This window comes from Parus major, chromosome 1A, assembly GCF_001522545.3.
Source record: "Parus major isolate Abel chromosome 1A, Parus_major1.1, whole genome shotgun sequence".
Taxonomy (NCBI): domain Eukaryota; kingdom Metazoa; phylum Chordata; class Aves; order Passeriformes; family Paridae; genus Parus; species Parus major.
Genome location: NC_031773.1, coordinates 12,328,760 through 12,347,504, shown reverse-complemented (window position 1 = coordinate 12,347,504; position 18,745 = coordinate 12,328,760). Strand labels below are relative to the sequence as shown.

General features: G+C 38.4%; 1 protein-coding gene across 6 annotated transcripts in view; it reads right to left on the bottom strand.

Moving 5' to 3' along the window:
* The window catches only part of KMT2E (lysine methyltransferase 2E (inactive)), a 56,511-nt gene extending 38,018 nt beyond the window's left edge, over positions 1-18,493 (bottom strand). For 2 of the 6 annotated variants that reach the window (XM_015627148.3, XM_015627151.3), the window contains exons 1-2: positions 17,971-18,493; positions 9,369-9,425 (exon numbers count right to left, since the gene is read on the bottom strand). The gene's annotated coding sequence lies outside the window, so the exon portion shown is untranslated. Of the gene's footprint in view, positions 1-7,738; positions 7,817-9,368; positions 9,426-17,970 lie in introns of all 6 variants that reach the window. The other 4 variants (XM_015627150.3, XM_033514479.1, XM_015627149.3 and 1 more) reach the window with 4 other exon arrangements.
* Between the last annotated feature and the right edge of the window lie 252 nt (positions 18,494-18,745).

The window sequence follows — 18,745 nt, the reverse complement described above, 5'->3', positions numbered from 1 at the left end:
ATTCAATCCTCTCTAAAAGTTAAGTGCAAATAAACTTCTTTAAAGACTGTGATAATCTTAACACCTGAACTTGAAAATAATGGAAATGGACAATCATTACAATTTATGATTAAAAACCCCAGCACAATCAGGGAAGTGCCAGAGAATCACTTTATGGCAGATTTACTAAATATGAAGTACATTTGCTTACTGCCCCGTGTTGTCAAAGTCTAGTTGCTGTACCTTTCAACAGAAACCTAGGTAGAGAAGTTGCATGTACCTCTAAGGCAGCACTGCTCACTTGATTCGCACTTGAAAAATTAAATCTAATGTCTTAACTATCATTTTGTATTTTGTATTTTGAAAAAAAACAACATTCCACTAATTCACAATAATGATAAGAAATATTTTCCATTTTAATAAATCACCATTAGAAGATACTATTCCCATTCAGTGCCACTTTTGGAAGTAATTTTTTTAAAGGAGTAAAACAGAAATAATAAGCAGTAGTTTTCAACTGCAGAGCAAACTACAACCTACTTGACTCGCACGAGTGAATACTGTATCAGACCTGTATGCCAGTTACTACCAGTCCCCAGCGCTTCCCTTACTGCAGGCTAGGGCAGAACACCCAATCAAGTACAGGAGAAATAAAAACAAGTATTAGTAAACTAATGCATTTTTATGCTCTAATACAGACTGGGTTTTACACATGTGACCAGCTAATTTAAGTAAAATAGCTCAGGATCCTCATATCCTTATGTACTTACATAATGAATAATTGCAAATGCTTTCCAAAACATCAAAGTAGCAAGACCACAGACCACTTTGCAAAGAAACACATACCATGCCTAATAAAGATACAACATTTTGTGGTGTGAGAGGAGTATCTTAGCTGATGTCTAGATGAGCACAATTTTGAGACCAACATATTTTCACAGAATCACAAAATGTGCTGAGTTGGAAGGAAGCCACCAGCATCAAGACCAACTCCGAGCCTTGCACAGCACCATTCCCAAGAGTTATACCATTTGCCCAAGAGGATTATCCAAATTCTTGAACTCTGTCAGGCTGGTGCTGTGACCACTGCCCTGGGGAGCCTGTTCCAGAGCACAGCCACCCTCTGGGGGAAAAACCTTTTTCTAATATTGAACCTGAACTTCCCCCAGCACAACTTCAGGCCACTCCCTCAGATCCTGTCACTGGTCACCACAGAGGAGATCAGTGCCTGCCCCTCCTCTTCCCCTCATGAGGAAGTTGTAACCACAGTGAGATCTCCCCTCAGTGTCCTCCAGGCTGAATAGGCCAAGTGACCTCAGCCACTCCTCATATGGCTTCTCCTCAAAGTCCTTCACCACCACCTTTGTTGCCCTCCTTTGGACACTCTCTAATAGCTTAAATGTCATTTTTATACTGTGGTGCTCAAAACTGCCCCAGCACTTGAGGTGAGGCCACCCCAGAGCAGAGCAGAGCGGGACAATCCTGCCCAGCTGGCGATGCTGTGCCTGATGCCCTCATGGGTGGGTGGCCCTCCTGGCAGCCAGGGCACTGCTGACTCACATTCAATTTTCCATCATCCAGGACACTCAGGTCTCTTGCTGTGGTGCTGCTTTCCAGCCTCTCATTCCCCAGACTGTCCATACATCCATGTTTGTCCCATTCCAAGTGTAGAATCTGGCATTTTTCCTGGTGGAACTCCATTTTAACGTCATTCTTGCCAAACACTATGCTACCAAAAAGCACAAGCCCCTGGTGAAAAATGGACTTCAGACAAACACTGTGAATTAAATCTGAATTGTCTTATTTTATTGATTAGGTCGACATCTTCAGGATGATGAAGTGGCTTGTACAAGGCATCCCTAAGGATGAGATGGCAGCAAGTCTTCATCTAGCTTTTTTAACACTAGTGAAGATTGGCAATTAACTGAAGAACATGCCAAGATGTTTGAAGCACCTAAACCTACAGTTAGTTCATTCTCCTTTTAGACAGCAAAAGGTGTATTTTGGTCCTGTTATGTGAGATATCAAATACAATGAACAAGAAGGCTACTGAGCCAAGTAGCCATTGGAATAATATTCTACTTTCCTCATTTAAACACTGACCATTTTCATACTAAATACCACAAGTAACAAACCGTATCACTAGCTATGCAAAAAAGTAAGAAAAAACGTACTATTTTCAAGAATAAGCAGCAAGAAAAAAACGCTGCATCAAGAGGAGGCATAGAATATTTTCAGTAGAAGGCTTAAAATAAACAAAAGCCCCTCTAACGGTTAAGTGAGTACTCATTTCCCTACCATATAGATAACTCTACTCACAGGGCAGAACCCTGAACAGCTGCACCAACAACTTAAAGAAACATCAACTCACCATTTAGTTCCCATCTTCTGAAAAAGTAAAAAATGTACCCAATAACTAAAAGGAAACCATGAATTTTTAAAATCCAGGAAAATCAGCTAGCCCAGGGTTAATGGCTGTTCCATTACTCCCTGCAGTGTGACCTGTGCTAACAAATCATTAGCAGAATAGAGCTTCTACTTTGCCTGCTATTAGGTAATTCTAAAAAACAGCTTTAGTGGTCTAACATAGGTCTAAAACACATATTGGACAACACTGCCTAGGATCAACATCTTCACTTAGAAAGATGTTTCTTCCACTTAAACTTGACTTTGGTGGTGGTGTGGTTTTTCTTAAAACATTTTCTTTAAACACTTCTGACCAGGTAAAGAACCAGCTGTAGAATAACACAGGCAAAAACGCCCTGGAGACTGATGGAATGAAGAACATACTTAGACAGCTGTCTCATGGGCTGTGACACCTCCAGACTTGCATAAAACAACTGAGGTTACCCAATCATCATATATTCAAGTGACTTCCCCTGTCAACACAGAAAGAAGAGAACCGCTTACCAAATCTGATAATCAAGTGATATTTGGGGCTTCTTTTAAGATGTAATGCAGAAAAAAGAAGAGCTGTGCATACATTTTTAGAGCTATGTATAGACTGAAAATTTATGGCTAATGCATGTCTCAATTAATGACAATATCTGACAAAGCAAATACATCACCATTCTTGCTAAAAGACCACCACAACAAAAACAAACAACCCAACAAAGAAAGGGGGAGGTGGGGACACAGCCAAAACAAACTTCCTACCCTATAGCAAGCTATTCAAATACAGCTCTGTCAGAATTCAGTTCAAAAATTCAAATAGCCTGATCTACACTGAATAAAACCAGAAACTTGAGGAATCATGATTTTTTTTGCCCGAAGAGCATTAAACAGAAAAAACAAATCTTTTATCTAAAAGGAAGTGGAACATGATTGCAATATTAACTCACTGGTTTTTACCACCTTCATCACAAGATGAAGATGGTAAGAAAGCTTTTCTTTCCTTTGCCTATAGTTAACTATGGAAGAATGAAGACAGTCACCAGCTTGCAGTATCTACACAGCCAAGTTAATTCAAACAAACATTGCTCCTTATTTATGAGTAGCAATCAGCAACAAATGCCCGTAATGGGAGTGGGGGGAGATCTATGACAAAATAATAACACTACACCCACTTATTAAACAAAACTGACACCTTATATATGGGCCATCCAATTAGGATCACTACAGTGATGTCAAATTTGGAATGATGGAAAATAATTATTTTCTGCCATGTCAGAAACAGAAGCATTGTCATAACATACTAATATTCCCAATATTTTTCTAAGTTCAGAAAGAAAATAACACAACCACTGGGGAATTTTATCTACGAAGAGACTGCTTATCCTTTGAAGCTTGGTATTTTAGATGAGTCATAAAATACTATCTGCTGTCATGATTTGGTACTTTCCAATTCCTTCAAGTATCCATCTATTTCAAGTAATTATTCTTTCAGAACTCTGACAAACTGTCATCTATGGCCTTTAAGAAACTGTTTTCTTAAGTACATTCATTTCTCCAACTCAGTGTTTAAGAAAGTATTTCTTCAAGTAGTACATGAAAGACAGGAAGACCACTCTGGTTTCTCCAGTTAATTTCAGAGTCTCAGAGTTAAAACTGTTATAAAAACTGCTAGTCCAAAGTTCACTGATCAACTCTTTACTGGGCAAAGTGGCTCATCTACTGTGCCTTAATTAACAACAGTAGAGGGCCTTCCAATTTTGTTAAAATCTACTCTATTAGTGATAATACACTCTGGAAGAATTTTGGCAACTTCTTAGATTCACCAAATTTTCTCATAATCACCCTACAGCTTTATTATAAGAGAAAAAAAATCCCTTATTCAAATAAATTCTGCTTTTATTTACTTGCAGTAAAAAAGTTTATCTTGCCCTAAGAATAAAATGTTCATCTTAAAACCCAGACAAATTTCTGTTCAATCTGATTAAAACATCTTATGCAAGGATAAACCTCCTCACATCCATAACACTTCACCGTTTATTCATACTGGTTTACACTTTTAATGGCACTTCTTGTTGTTTCTAGAGAGTAACAGGAGCTTTTTGACTCAACAGCTACATCAAGTCTAAAATATTTGAAGACTCACCATACTTCTCATGATCCACTTTGTTTATGACACTAGGACCCTTTTTGTAAAAATTAACTGTACTCAAACAGAAGTATAAAAGCATTATACATTCAAAAATATTAATCTCTGTGGCTTTATACAGAGAACATAATTTATGCAATAAAGAACAGGAAATAACTCACACATTATCCCTGAGGTATTCCACTAAAACAACATTATTCTGTGGTCTAACAGAGACCACGTTTCCTTTCTGTCATGTCCTACACTAAGATCACTTGTGTCAGATCAGAAGAAAAAATTTTTCCACTGGTACACAAAGGAGGAAAAACCCCCAAATATAGACAGCTCAGCTCTTGAATCAGAAGGTAAGTGGGTGATATCCTGAAATGACATCAGTAGTTTTCAACCTGCTAGACCCTATGCTGTATGTCTAAGAATACTAAACCTCTTGCTTAGATGCACAGATAAAAAACTTTTCATAAAAACCAATGATAAGAGATGGTGGCAACACCAGTAACAATTTGTCTTAAACATAAAAAACCCTAAAGAAACAGCAATATATCAAGATAGCATTATTACTTATAAAACTTACAGTAATATTATTTATTACAATGTGGTGAGGGTTTTTAGTTTGTTGGGGGTTTTTAAACCATGTTTATGTCTAATACTACAAAAATCAGAGGGAAAAAATAAAATAATAAATGAAATAAAATAATAAATGAAAACTGTCTTTGCTATTCTTCACATCTCTGACAGCTTCTACACAGAGTGTAGAAGTTCCTTGTTTTTCCCTTCCCATTAATCGATTTTCAGATTCTGTTGTCATGTGACAAATATAAAAAGCACACAAAAGTTACAGAAAATATATTTACTATGGAAGTTAGGAACAGAATTCAAAGCAACTTGATATTTAACATTTTTTTTCTACTTTATAAAGGGACATAAGTGGAATCATAACTTAAGCCTACAATTAAATTATATCCTAGTTCAAATATAAGAATTTTCCCACTTACGCAGAAGATTACACTAACTTAAGTACGCTGATTGCTAAATCAGTTCAAGTTTCTCACATCACTAAGTATTACAAAAACACTACATCTTTTTATTACTGTTTTTATTACTTCAATATACTAACCCCCAACAACATGTAAAGTTCTTCAATATTTTTTTCTATCAATTGCAGTTATCAGCCATCACCTGTCAACAATAATAAGATTTAAAAAAGTAATTATTGGATGGTTTAGACGTTTCAAGATTTGGGAGATTTCATCACAGAATGCCTCTGCAAAGACAATTACCAGGATATCCCTAAACAGAGAGGTTTAAGGAGAAAAATCTAATTCTAATTAGCCTACAATTAGGCTATTTCATTAGATGCAACAGCGCTGGTTTAAGATAAATAATTATTCAGATTTTATACTAATGCATACGACTTCACCTTGAAGTCCTTAACTAATGCCATTACAGAAGTATTACCATCTCTATACTCAGCCTACTCTGTATTTTCACAGAGTCCATATACAAAATCAACCTAACTTAAAAATTAATCAAGACCTTCTAACCTATCTACATATGACAACCATCCTTCTTTAAGAGCAAAATTAAATAACCTGAAATATGTACTACAAAATACATAAAAGGTGAAAGTGGTAACTTTCCTGTATGTAGTAAATGGAGTAACTGAAATGGCCAAGAATAAAAGTCAGTCCCCAACACCTAAGAAGCTTTTGTTTCCCAACTTACCCAGCAATGGACAGCTCACCTCATGTTTATGCAGAGCTTATTTCTGCTGAACACAAGCACAGAAGAGGCTCTCTTTTGCCAAACTAAGAGTACTGGCAAACCTCTTCCCTCACACCTTTAAATCCAGGCAAGAAATTAGTAACCATTTCCTGGAGCAGTATTAAGTATCAGAAAACACACAGTATATATGAAGGCTCATTTTCATGAGATGTGCACAAATTTTAAGGGAACTAACTTGAAACAACAAATAAATTTGCTGAAACAGTCAATTTTCCACTCAAGCACTGACCAAAGAACAAGAGAAGAGTCATGAGATTTACAAATAAAAATAAATTAGTGTTAAAACACATGAACTATCTGCATGACAGTCTTGAATCAAGCAAGACCTTTCAGTTTAACCAGCACACAATGATAACCTGATTATAACTTCAAGTCAATTTTAATGTAAAAGTGTTCTACAGCACTAAGCCCAAACCAAAACTCTTAACTTCCATTTGCTCCCAGTAAAAAATTCAACACTACTGTGAGTGTAGGTTGGCTCCAAAGTTACAAAGGATCACTACAAAACTAATTACTGTTTCCTGTATCAATATGCAAGATGCAAAGATTTCCAAGATTGTATTATTGCTTTCAGACCTCTGCTGACTCCTGCATATCTTATTGTTACTTGTTTATACAAAGTCATCCTGGGTAATAGATGGCCATAAGGTAGTATTCTGTTTTACTGTATTTTATTACTTCACCATGAATTTTGAACAGGTAAGTTGCATTTACTGAGAATACAATCTAAACATTCTCCTCCCTCCAATCACATCATACGTGCACACACATTTTGCAATCATGAGCCAAAGCAATTCTTGTCATACTTTCCTTCAGATTTACAGGCCAATAATTTTAACCCATGGTCATAGGAACCACACTTAACTGTAAGAAATCCACAAGAATGGGCCTAAGGAAAGTCGATACACCTATGCCCTATCACAATCTATACAGAAATCTAACTAAAAATGCAACTATCAATAGTTGTCAGAATCCACAAACAGAGTAAAAACTAATGTCCTGAACTGCCACAAGGCCAACAGACTAAGCTTTACCACTTGGCTTTCCTACCTACAGGGTATTTTTTTGCCCCTTTTTTTTGGTTTGGTTTGGTTCAGGAGGTCTGTGTATGCGTGTTGGGTTCTGTTTGTTTGTTGGGCTTGTTTGATTTTTTTTTTTAATTTTCTTTTTAATTGGGAAAAGAACAAGAGAGAAGATTTAAAGAAGATTTAATTAAATAAAATCATGCTTTTCTAAACTGCTGCTTTCTACCACTGCTCTGAGCATACATGTCTAGCAAGAGTTAGATTATTTTCAGAATTAGCAAGAAAAACTGGCATTTTAATGGTACACTCTAGATATCCTTCCAATAATGAACTATACTGTGCACATGTATATATGGATATGCTTGTATCAACACACAAATATGGAAAAAATATGCAGCATATATACACATACCATAAATAAATGCATAAAGTAATCAATATTTATTCATTGCTGTCTGTTTCTCAGGAGGTAACACGCCTTTAATCAGACCTAGAAGCGGAATACATGAATAAATTACTAATCTTACATACAAAGAAGTTTTCTCCGTTTCCCCTAACATGCTCCATAACCCTACTGATTTTCCTAAGAGATTAGGATGGATATCCACATTCCAGATGTTGCAGCACTGCAGTTGCAGTAAGAACCGTGCAGGCTTAGAAACAACTCCACGTACAAATTCAGACCTTTGCTACTGTTTGCTGCTTTCTATGGTAACCTAACAGATAAGTTAGCAGTTTACTTCTAATTTTTGCTGAGACAAAAAAAAAAGGGGGGGGGGGAAGAGTAGGAAAAATATGACAGGAAAAATAGTAGGCACATTCAAATATACAAATTAAGACCTATTAATGACCAACTCCTGCAAATCATATAGAAGAAACAACCTGTTCTAGGAGTAATTTGGTATTTGTAGTGTGTGATCAAACATTCCCACTGATTTAATGCTCTCTATATCCCTCTCAGCAGTATCTTCTTCCTCATCACAAGCCCCTCAATAACCTCCTATGCTGTTCAGGGTCACCTACACATTGCCAGTACTCATATCCATCTAACCTCCTTCTCACATGCCCTGTCAGACAGACAAAAACTCAAAAAGGTACCTGCTATGGCTGGTTTGAAGTAACACTTAACAGACAACAGCTAAAATCATTACGCTTCCTCTCCCTGTTCCTCACAGGACACTGCCCATAGCTGCTCCTATCTCCTGCATTTTCAGTAAGCTTCAGAGAGCTCAAGGCTATTAAGTTCCTAGCCCTGTCAAATTTCTGTTGTATTATACACTATTGGTTGTACTGACACAGATCTACTTAATCATTAGACCAACTTATTTAAAAACATTGCTATTACAACCAACTACAAAGTAAGACTCCTACTCCAACTTTGCTTTTAAAATAGTGCCAATAAGCATAATTTACTAACACAGAATAGCTTGGGTTGGAAGGGACCTGAAAGATCATCCAATTCCAACATCCCTGCCATAGGCAGGGACACCTCTGCTACCAGGTTGCTCAGGGTCCCTATCCAACCTGGGCTTCAACACTTCCAGCAATGGGACATTCACAACTTCTCTGGGCAACTTGTCTCAGCTTATAAACATACTGAGACAAACACAGGATTTTACACTCAACAGAGACCACAGTCATGTTTGCAATGACAGCGATACTTTATGAATTGGTTAGAGTTTAGCATCTAAAACAGAGAAATAAAAAAACCCTGCCTCCTTCAAGGTATCCAGGATTTATGCATAAAACCCTTTAGTTTCCATCATGTAACAAGGTTTCCATCGGTACAGAGGTCATATATGCACTACACAAACTCTAGTCTGCACAAAGCAAGCCACACTTCTCAGTACACACCAAGAGTCAGTCTGCCAGTTTAGCCAAGCCTCTGCTATACACCAAAAGCTGCCTTCCACCAGACATAAGCTATTTTCCTTTACTATCTGGTCCAACAGTGCTGCTCTCGCTTATTCCTGTGAGTGAAAGCAAGGTCTGTTCCTCAAGTATTTATGCCAGTCTCTTAAAATATGAAGACTTGCCCTTACCTCTTCTCTCTCTTCACTCCTTTTCTTCTCTCAGTGGAAGTTAGACAAAATATGGGACTAGGAAGAGAAAGAGAATGAGTGGTAGAAGGGAAATAAAGGTAAAAGCAGCTACAGAAAGAATGAGAATTAGTTTATTGAACAGAAATCAAAAAAGCAGCAGAGATATAATAATGCACACCAGGCTTACAGATTTAAAGTTTTTTATTTGCAGAACTCAACAACCCAGGACTGAAAATTAACTGGCAATTGCTTGATGTCTGTAAGTTTACTAAACACCTGCTATACTTTTGAAAATAAATCACACAAAAAAGGCCTAGCCATTCAAAAAACATCAGTTATTTGAGCTGGAGAGCCAAGGAACTGTAAAATACAAAACAAGTACAGCACATGAATAGGAGTAAAATTATTTTTTCATAGCAAAATTGCTTATTGGTTGGAGAAGTATATACTACCTACCTAACACTAGCCTATTATAGTCTATCACTGAGAAATGTAAAATGCCTTTAAAGAAAAATTCAAAGGATAAGAACACTAATAAAGTTGTTTCCCAGTAAAAATACCTTGGCTTTACGTCATTTTTTTGCATCAGCTATTTTACTGCCAATTATTTCTCCATCTAGCATAAAATGATAAAAAGCTGTTGATTAAACTGGGACAAACTGCCTGTATGTGATTACTCTAGTGTGCAATTACTCTTGAAGAAAACATTCCATCTATTACCTTACACTATTATTCCTGACGAACATCCTAAAATATAACGGCTTTCTGCAAGTATATTCAGTCCACATTCTGTAAGAATACCCTAATTCACGTCTACAACTGCATGGGCTAAGTCTATTTATTTTTTATCAAATGTAACAGTACACTTCATGGTGATTCAATCAGCAATACTCCCAGTAAGTACAGATTTTGGGGGGAAAAAATATATGGCTAAAAATAGATATTGGTATTGCCTTCAACACTAAACATTTTGCAGGCTTCATGACATCAAATAAACTAATTAATTTTTTCTAAGCTGCTTAAAAAGACTTGGGAGTCTACTGCAATTATTAGCTACCAACTACAGAAGTAGTAAATTGACTTATTTCAAGCATATTTTTGTTTTGATATGTTTTCACTTACATCATCTCAAAAACTAGCTCCTCTTTTTTATCCATGGCATTTGATTTACCTAAATAGTGCTTCAACCTTTACGCATGGAAGCAATTTGCAGACATTCACCTACATTCCTAGGCCACACTTGTGCCTAGGAATCCAAACATGATCAAGACAGAAAGTCACATTTGTTCAAACACAAACTTTTAATTCTTCCTGGCAGTTAGAAGACCTCCTTTGTCTAAGTTTAACTACAGTTCAACCTGGACTATATCTTTTGGTAACCATTTGGCAGTATTTCAATGCTCTTCACAAAAACTTGGGGAAGATACTGGCAAGAAAAAATGAGGGAACAGATGGAGGGACTATTTCATGTTCAAGGACACACAAAAAAATACAAAACTCTAAGATCAAAAGATCCTTCGTACTTTCAAGAAAACAAAACCAAATTTATTTTCTATTTCAATTACTCTGCAAAACTGTATTATTTGGGTTAAGAAATTTTGATTCCATGCATTTTAACTCTATAGCTTTGTGTTTTCAATGGACATTTCAGTATGTTTTTCAACTGCATTAACAGAAATACCTGATCTTTAAATAAGCACAAAGAAATTCTGCCCAGTGATGGAAGCTCAATAAACAGTTTTAATTTGTACTACTGCCACACAGCAGGGAACAAAAAGCAGTGTTTGGCTTTTGTCTTTCAGCACAGGAGATATCACTGGAAAGTAAGACAAGAGAACAAGCATCTAAAAGTACCCCACAACATAGTCATTCATAATGATCCTTCATAATATTAAAGATATTAAGCATTTGCATCAAATGTTCCTATCCTAAGTTTCTTTTCCTAAAAGAAAAAAAAAATCCGTGGAATTACTTGGTAAGGCATTTGAAGGAGGAACCTTACCCTTATCACCAGTAAAATAACTACTGTATTGTTTATGAATTATATATAAAGTATTCATGTTTCTTTCACAGGTCTAGAATGATAGATTTGGAAACCAAAGGAGACATGTAATCATGCTGTACCTTCCTCAAAAGTTGTTTATAATTTGATGAAATTCTCAAGTCTTCAGTTTAAGCTGAACTGACTAAAACCAGTTTTAGTCAGTAAGTTTTAATAAGTTTGCCTTATTGGAAAACTTTCTTTAAACCAATAGTTAAAACAGGATTAACTTCCGAGACTTGAATATCATCTACCTTGTGATACAGTTTTCAACTCGGGCCCATTATAACCACTCTAATTAGAAGTTGGATCCCTCTGTCTACTGAAGGCAAGCTAAGAGCATTACCAACTGTCAAAAATCCTCAGCCCTATCAGTCTAGAAAAGTTAAACAGTAATGAACACTAAACAAATTTAAATATTCAGACCTCCTCAAGGTAAAAGGCCCAAATCTACCAGTCTAAGTAGAACTTTAAATTTTTGAGTGGCAAATACAGGCTATTAGTTTTATCAGTTTCTGTGACTGATAAATAACTGTTCTGCACAACATCTTGAACTCTGAAATGGAGAGAGACATGAATGTGGTGGATGGACCATTCGGTGAATAAGGAACTGGCTGCATGGTTGCACTCCTAAGAGCTGCAAACTGTCAAGCTCAATGTCACTGTGGAGTCAAGTGATGAGAGGCATTCCTCACAAACTGGTATTGGGACCACGGCTATTAAAAACCTTTGCTGGCGACATGGATTAAACACACTCTCAGCAAGTCTGCCAATGCCATGAAGCTCTGTGGTGTGGCCAACATGCTGGAGGGAAGGGAGAGCATCCAGAGGGACCCTGACAGGCTTAAGAGGTGGGCCTCTGTGAACCTCATAAAGTTCAGAACAGCCAAGTGCAAGGTGCTGCACCCATGCACACTGTCAGGGAAACACAAGTACAGGTTGGACAGAGAATGGGTGGAGAAAGAGCCCTGAGGAGGACAGAGGCTTGCAGCTGCTGGTTGATGAGCACCGTGACACAACTCAGCAGTCTGCACTCTCAGCTCAGAAAGCCAGCCATGCCCTGGGCTGCATCACCAGCAGCGTGGGCAACAGGTAAAGGGAGATGATTCTGCCCCTCTACTCCACTCTCAAGAAATCCCACCTGCAGTTCTTTGTCAAGCTTTGGGGTCTGCAACACAAGAAAGAAGTGGATCTGCTAGAGCAGGTCCAGAGGAGGTCACAAAGATAATCCAGAGGCCTAAGCACCTCTCCTTCAAAGGCTGAGAGAACAGGGGTTATTCAGTCTGGAGAAGAGAAGGCTCAACAAAGCCTTTCAAGGCTAGAGGGGGCTTATAAAAAATGAGGAAGAATTACTTTTTACATGAGTAGACAGTAATAGGACAAGGGGGAACACTTTTAAACTAAAAGATAAGATATTCATATTAGATTTATTTAGGAAGAGAGTCTTTACAGTGAGGGTGCTGAGGCACTAGGAACAGGTTGCCCAGGGAAGCAGTGCATGTCCTATTCCTGGAAGTTCAAGGCCAGACTTCGATGAGGCTTTGAGCACCCTGGCCTAGTGGAAGGTGTCCCTGCCCAAGGCGAGGGTGCTGGAACAAAGTGGTTTTGAAGGTCTCCTCCAGCTCACACCATTATGTGATTGATAAGGGGGCCAACAACAGATTACACACCTTCCTTCTTAAGCTGCAATACGAAGTACAATAATGTCATTAAAATTTAGTCTTATCATCCTGTCTTTGAACTTAATAGCAATTTACTTTTGTGATGAAGTTATAAAAGTGAATGATTACCTAGATTATAATGGTATAAAATACAAAAAACACAACTACAAATGAGAATAAAATAAAAATGCTTTCCTTAACCTGAGCCTGCAATATGAAATTTTAGTATCTACACCATCCAAGTGCTAATTTTAAACTTTAAAACTAGGAGCAATACTATTTTGTCAAGTGCCTGATTTGCAAAATTGCTGATCCCTTCAAAGTCTCACTTAGCTTTTAAAGCACTGGATCTCCATCTAAGCAGTGTATAATCACATGAAACAAGAGGTAGAACTTTAGTATACAATATGCAAAAGTAACAAGCATACTCTACTCACAAAGGATGAAATCTGTGTGCTACTATAATATATTCTTCACAAGCACTTTTGAAACACATCATTTGAATGGACACTGATTTACTAAAGTTCTTACCCATATTTTAATTTTGAAAAATAAGATACAAAACCACTTAGGTAAGGCATGTTAAAGAAATATTCTCTGTGCAATGAAACTGTCTGTCTTCAAAGGTTTACAGATAACCTTTTGAAAATTTTCTAACAACCAACACAACTTAAACCTTGCCTGCTTCATTAAGACTTGCAAGAGGAAATAAAAATAATCTCACTATCTCCTAGCAAGTATATGAAACCTTGAAAACGTTTCTTTTAAGTACTTGTTTGTTATGCCTTAAAGGTTAACAGCAGTTTTTCTTTGAACACAACTACAGCACATTTTTTCTGTAATGTGAAGGTCATGAGCAGAATTTTGGATCCTCGAAGAGATTAGGTTTTGTGAGTACAACTCTTCGGTTACTAAGAAAATGTGAACACTGAAGCAGATAGAAATATCCGTCCTGTGCCATTCAAAAGACCACTACAATTAGTATTTAAAATAATCCAGAATTTGGAAGCATGAAATTGAGGGTTTTTCCCATAATCCACATTCCACATCTGTGGAAACATTTTTTTCCCCCACAGATGTCTTAAGTGTCACTCTCAGCAATAAATCAGAACTATTTGCACAGTGGAAAAATAAACAGGGTAAACAGTGTACCTGTTGAAAAAACACTGTCCAACAAAATCTGCCTATGAGAGATTCACAAATGCTCATTTGTAGGAAACTCATGAGGCAAATAACACAGATGCACTTCTTCAGGATCTCTGCAGAAGTCTGAATTGGGTTCTATTTTATATCTTCACCCATCTATACCCCTCCCACTAAATTTTGTTAGAATGTCACGTGACAACAGCAAAATACTTTCATTAAACCTTCATTTACATTAATCTAGTTAGAACAATACCACGATTACATACACCACTCCTTAACTCAGTCCCACAAATAGTCCTTACTAAAATTAGTATTAGCATGCAGGCAAAATTAAGACTGTCCTTAACAGTCATCAAACAGTGATCAAACCAAGATCATAACTGGAGAAACACTTCAGCCTTCAGTGTGCCACTGATTTCTGATTTCCTCTGCTTTCCAACAGATCTTAAATAGTTGTGTATGCTGAAACTGTCCAAGAAAAATCAGGGGTTGATTTATTTTAAAGCAACCTGAAGAGGTTATTTAGTCCTAAGTGAAACTTTCCCTAGATTTAGTCTAAAGAGTAAGTATTATTTCCCCTCTGGAATTTCCCAGAGGGCAAAAACACTCACCAAAAAGGCTAAGTGACAATTAAGCAAATTTTTCCTTTAGATATGAAAAACTTCAAGATACATAAATGGTTTCATAACTCAAATCCATTCTATTGCATTTGTAACACAATAGTTGTGGAACAGAAACATGTATTAAAAAAAAGTAATTTAGATTTTAAACCTTCCCTCTTTGAAGAAGTTTGTATTAGTTTTGTGGGAGAGGGGTATTTAATTTTTTATGAATATATAAATAAAAACATCAATGAAGTTAAAAAATAAAGGTAGAATTTGTTTTGTATTCTCATCTCCTTAAATCACAAATCTGTTTTTACAAATGGAGAAATTGAGTCACAAAGGCAAACTGACTCATTAAAACTCATACAGGAAAACTCTGAAAGATCTCTAAATTCCCAAGAGGTTAGTGCATAAAATAAACTGTAAAATTTGAAAATTATCATTTTTTTTGTTATTTCATTATCCTCCCCCAAACACTTTGTAACGTGTACAAAGTTACTTTCCTCTAACTGAATCAGATGTCTGCTTGAGAACATGACAGAGGCCATGAAGAGCTTACAGACTGTATAGCATCAAGAACAGGGGCTTTCAACTGAAGGCAAGGAAAGAAAAAGGCAAAAGGTTTCCATAAAGGCACATATACTCTTGAAAGTCTTATTTTAGTGTTCTCAAATAAAGAGAATAAGACATGGTTCCAAAAAAAAAATAAATTATATAAATAAAGATGATGGGAGCATGCATTACTGGAGAATTAACAAAATCACTCAGCCTTTGGCCTCGAAACACACTAAAGGCATGCATTAACGACACCCTCAAAGTCTAACTATCTTACTGTTCAACTTCAGGTATACCTTAAATCCTACATCAGTGCTATTCAAATTAAAATTCATCAGAGATTGACGACAGCTTTTCCCCTTCAATACCTTACTTTTGATTGCTTAGCAAATCCAGAAGGTTCTAAAGCTATACTGGAATAGGAATTCATATTGCATTAATTTAAAGGACAAGATTAAAGATAGGCATTTAAAAAAAGGTGAAAATTTATTTTTTGCTATTGTTGTTTCAAACATACAATTTGCAGCCTCTATAGTATGTATCAGAGTACACTACACCAACTACCAAATAATGAATCCTTGTGACCTCCCTTCCCCCCACTCAAACATATTTATAGTGGTGATACTAAAAGGTTCATATTTCATTTAGGAAAAAAATTAGAGGTTACGAACCGCACCTTCTCTCAGTACTTGTATCTTGTATGTGTATTATCATATATACAATTTATATAACAATATACAGAATAAACTGAAAAAAATGTAATGCAAAGATTAAATGGCAGCAGAAGAAATTTCGTGTCTTGAAATAAAGTAACAGGTTATAATCTCACGTGCATTATTCCCTTAAATTCATTTCGTATTCTCAAACGTTGAATACATGGAATTACTACACCCATGTCCAGTGAAGGTATTTCCTGGAAGATGAACATGACGTTCACATATGTGATTCCACAAAAATATTAAGCTGTCTTTGTGATCGTAATCCACTACTCGCATTGATATATATTACTGATTTTATGTCGTTAGTAGGACAGACAGTTCTACAGTATCGATCACAAACGCAGCTTTTCCGATTTACTGAACTGACACACATACTACCTTACAGCACCATATACACACCCCTCGAAGGAGCTGCTTGAGTCTGCTGCCTCTTTCCACCCCCCTTTTCCCCGACAAGAGTGGTCTCGTTCACTTGCCTTTCACACACATAACCAATAAAATTAATCAGCTGGAACACAGCATTTTTAAATCGCAGTAAAGTCAAGAGATGTTTTGTACGTTATTTGAAGGGAACAGCCTTTTCATTTAAACATAGTAAGACACTAATATGCTGCAGACAAACGCACTGCATGGGGTGTGGAGGACCCGAGCTGATTAGATTACCACAACATCAGCCTGAGGCCGCCATTTTTAGAATCTCTAAAGGACAAAAGAGGGAAATTAATAAATTTACTCCTCATTTTTTTAAAAGTAACTTTAAAAGTATAGTGATGATAACCAATTAATCACGCATTGCAAGTACTGACATGGATATCTCCTCCTTTTCTCTGATCTGAACCTTAAGTAACAAAAATGCTTCGTTATTATTCCTTTAAGCTATTGTAAATAAACAGACTAAAACATTCCTAAACCCAGATGCAGCACTGAACTTCTGCTTTTGACGACACGTAGCACGTACCATTTTAGGGACCTCAGGGCTTTCAGAGACCGCACATTCCCTAATAGCCGAGTATGGGGGAATACAGGACCTTTATAATCAGGCTATATTATGTTTCTCTACCCTATTTAGTAGTACACAGTGAACCGTTTGTTTCTTTTCCCCTGTGTCTGCAGCAATACGGTCTAACCCACCAGCACTTACTGCTTCAGGAAAGAGACTGATATATGCCACCCAGGGAACACGAACACTGCCTGCAGAAACTAAAGCAAGGAAGAGGTGCACCAGTGTAACTACTTACAGCCTCGAGAAAGGGGGTGGGGAGAATGATCCCCTTTTAAATTGGCACAGAAACTCCTGGGGACAGCTCTCCGTTTGTCCAGGTTACACCACGAAACAGAGATATTAACAGGGAGGCAGGCAGGGAGGCGGGGGTGTGGAAGACAGAGAGATTAGGCCTATAACGAGCCATTTTAGTACCACAAAGCAAAAATATACAGGATGGAGGAAAAGAATAGGCTTCCCCAAGCTTCGTAAAACTCAATACGCAGTCCCAATAACGCACAAACCCGTTCTGAAAACCGCCAGCCCAAGGAAGCCTATGCTGTCACATAATAGCTCCTTTTGGCTCATTTTCCAAGCATAATGCATAAATCTGGCGTAACTGCCAAAAAATTCTCCTCAGCTCCTCCAGTTACAGTAACCCGCCATATTCATAAGATATAGCGACAGCCTGCCATTTTTTAACCAAACCCCACAAAAGGAAAAGCAAATTCAAGGCAACTTAAACAAAAATTAAACACATTTCAGGGTTGGAAGGAATTATACTCGCAACGAAGGTAATGAGACATGCCCGTCGCATTTCACTCCCTTTTTCCACACCCCCCCTCCCCCAAAGCACCCACAGCAGAATATGCTGGTAATAACCAAAGACTCACCTGTAATGGTCACAGGCCAGGCAGCAGGACCCCTCAGCTGAGCCCCTTCTCTATCCCAACCAAAACAATGCAACAGCCCCACTGCGGATATCCCTACCCTAGGCAGGACTCAGCCCTCAGTAGGCTCTAGTAAAAGAAAGAAAAGGGAAAGAGGAGACCCCCCCTCCCCCCAAACCTAGCTCAGTGCGCAGAACCCTACAGGGACCAGCTCAAAGGCGCCTTTGCCCTGGGACCTGTGTACAAACCCCGCTGCTGCCGCCGCTGCTCCCGTGCCTCCCTCCCTCCAGCCTCCTACGCTCCCTTCTATGTCACTGCCTCTCTCTGGGAAAATGGCGTCCGCTCTCCCCTCCCTCCCCCTGCACGGGGCTCACCCGCCCCGCCTGACAGGGGCAGGGTTACCAAGGCGAAGCCAAACAGCCGCCATTTTGCTTACGGGCCGGGAGCGCAGCCCGCGCCGGCCGAGCCCTCAGAGTCCATTTTGCAACACGCTGAACGGCTCCGGGGTCTGGGCGCGGCCGCTACACCAGACTGCGGCAGGGGCTGGGCAGGGGGGCCCTGAGGAGGGAAGTAGGGCAGCGGAGGAGGGGCGGCGGCAGCGGGGGCTGGTGCCGGGGGCGATCCGCAGCCCCGGCGGCGCAGCCCGCGCGGGAGGGGCGGGGGCTCCGTCCCGGCCTGTTGTGGGGCCGAGCGCGGGCGGGGGCGAGGGTGTCTGAGTCAGAGCTGCATCCTCGGAGGAATAAACGCCAAAATTCCCTCCTTGGCCGCTCTCACACCC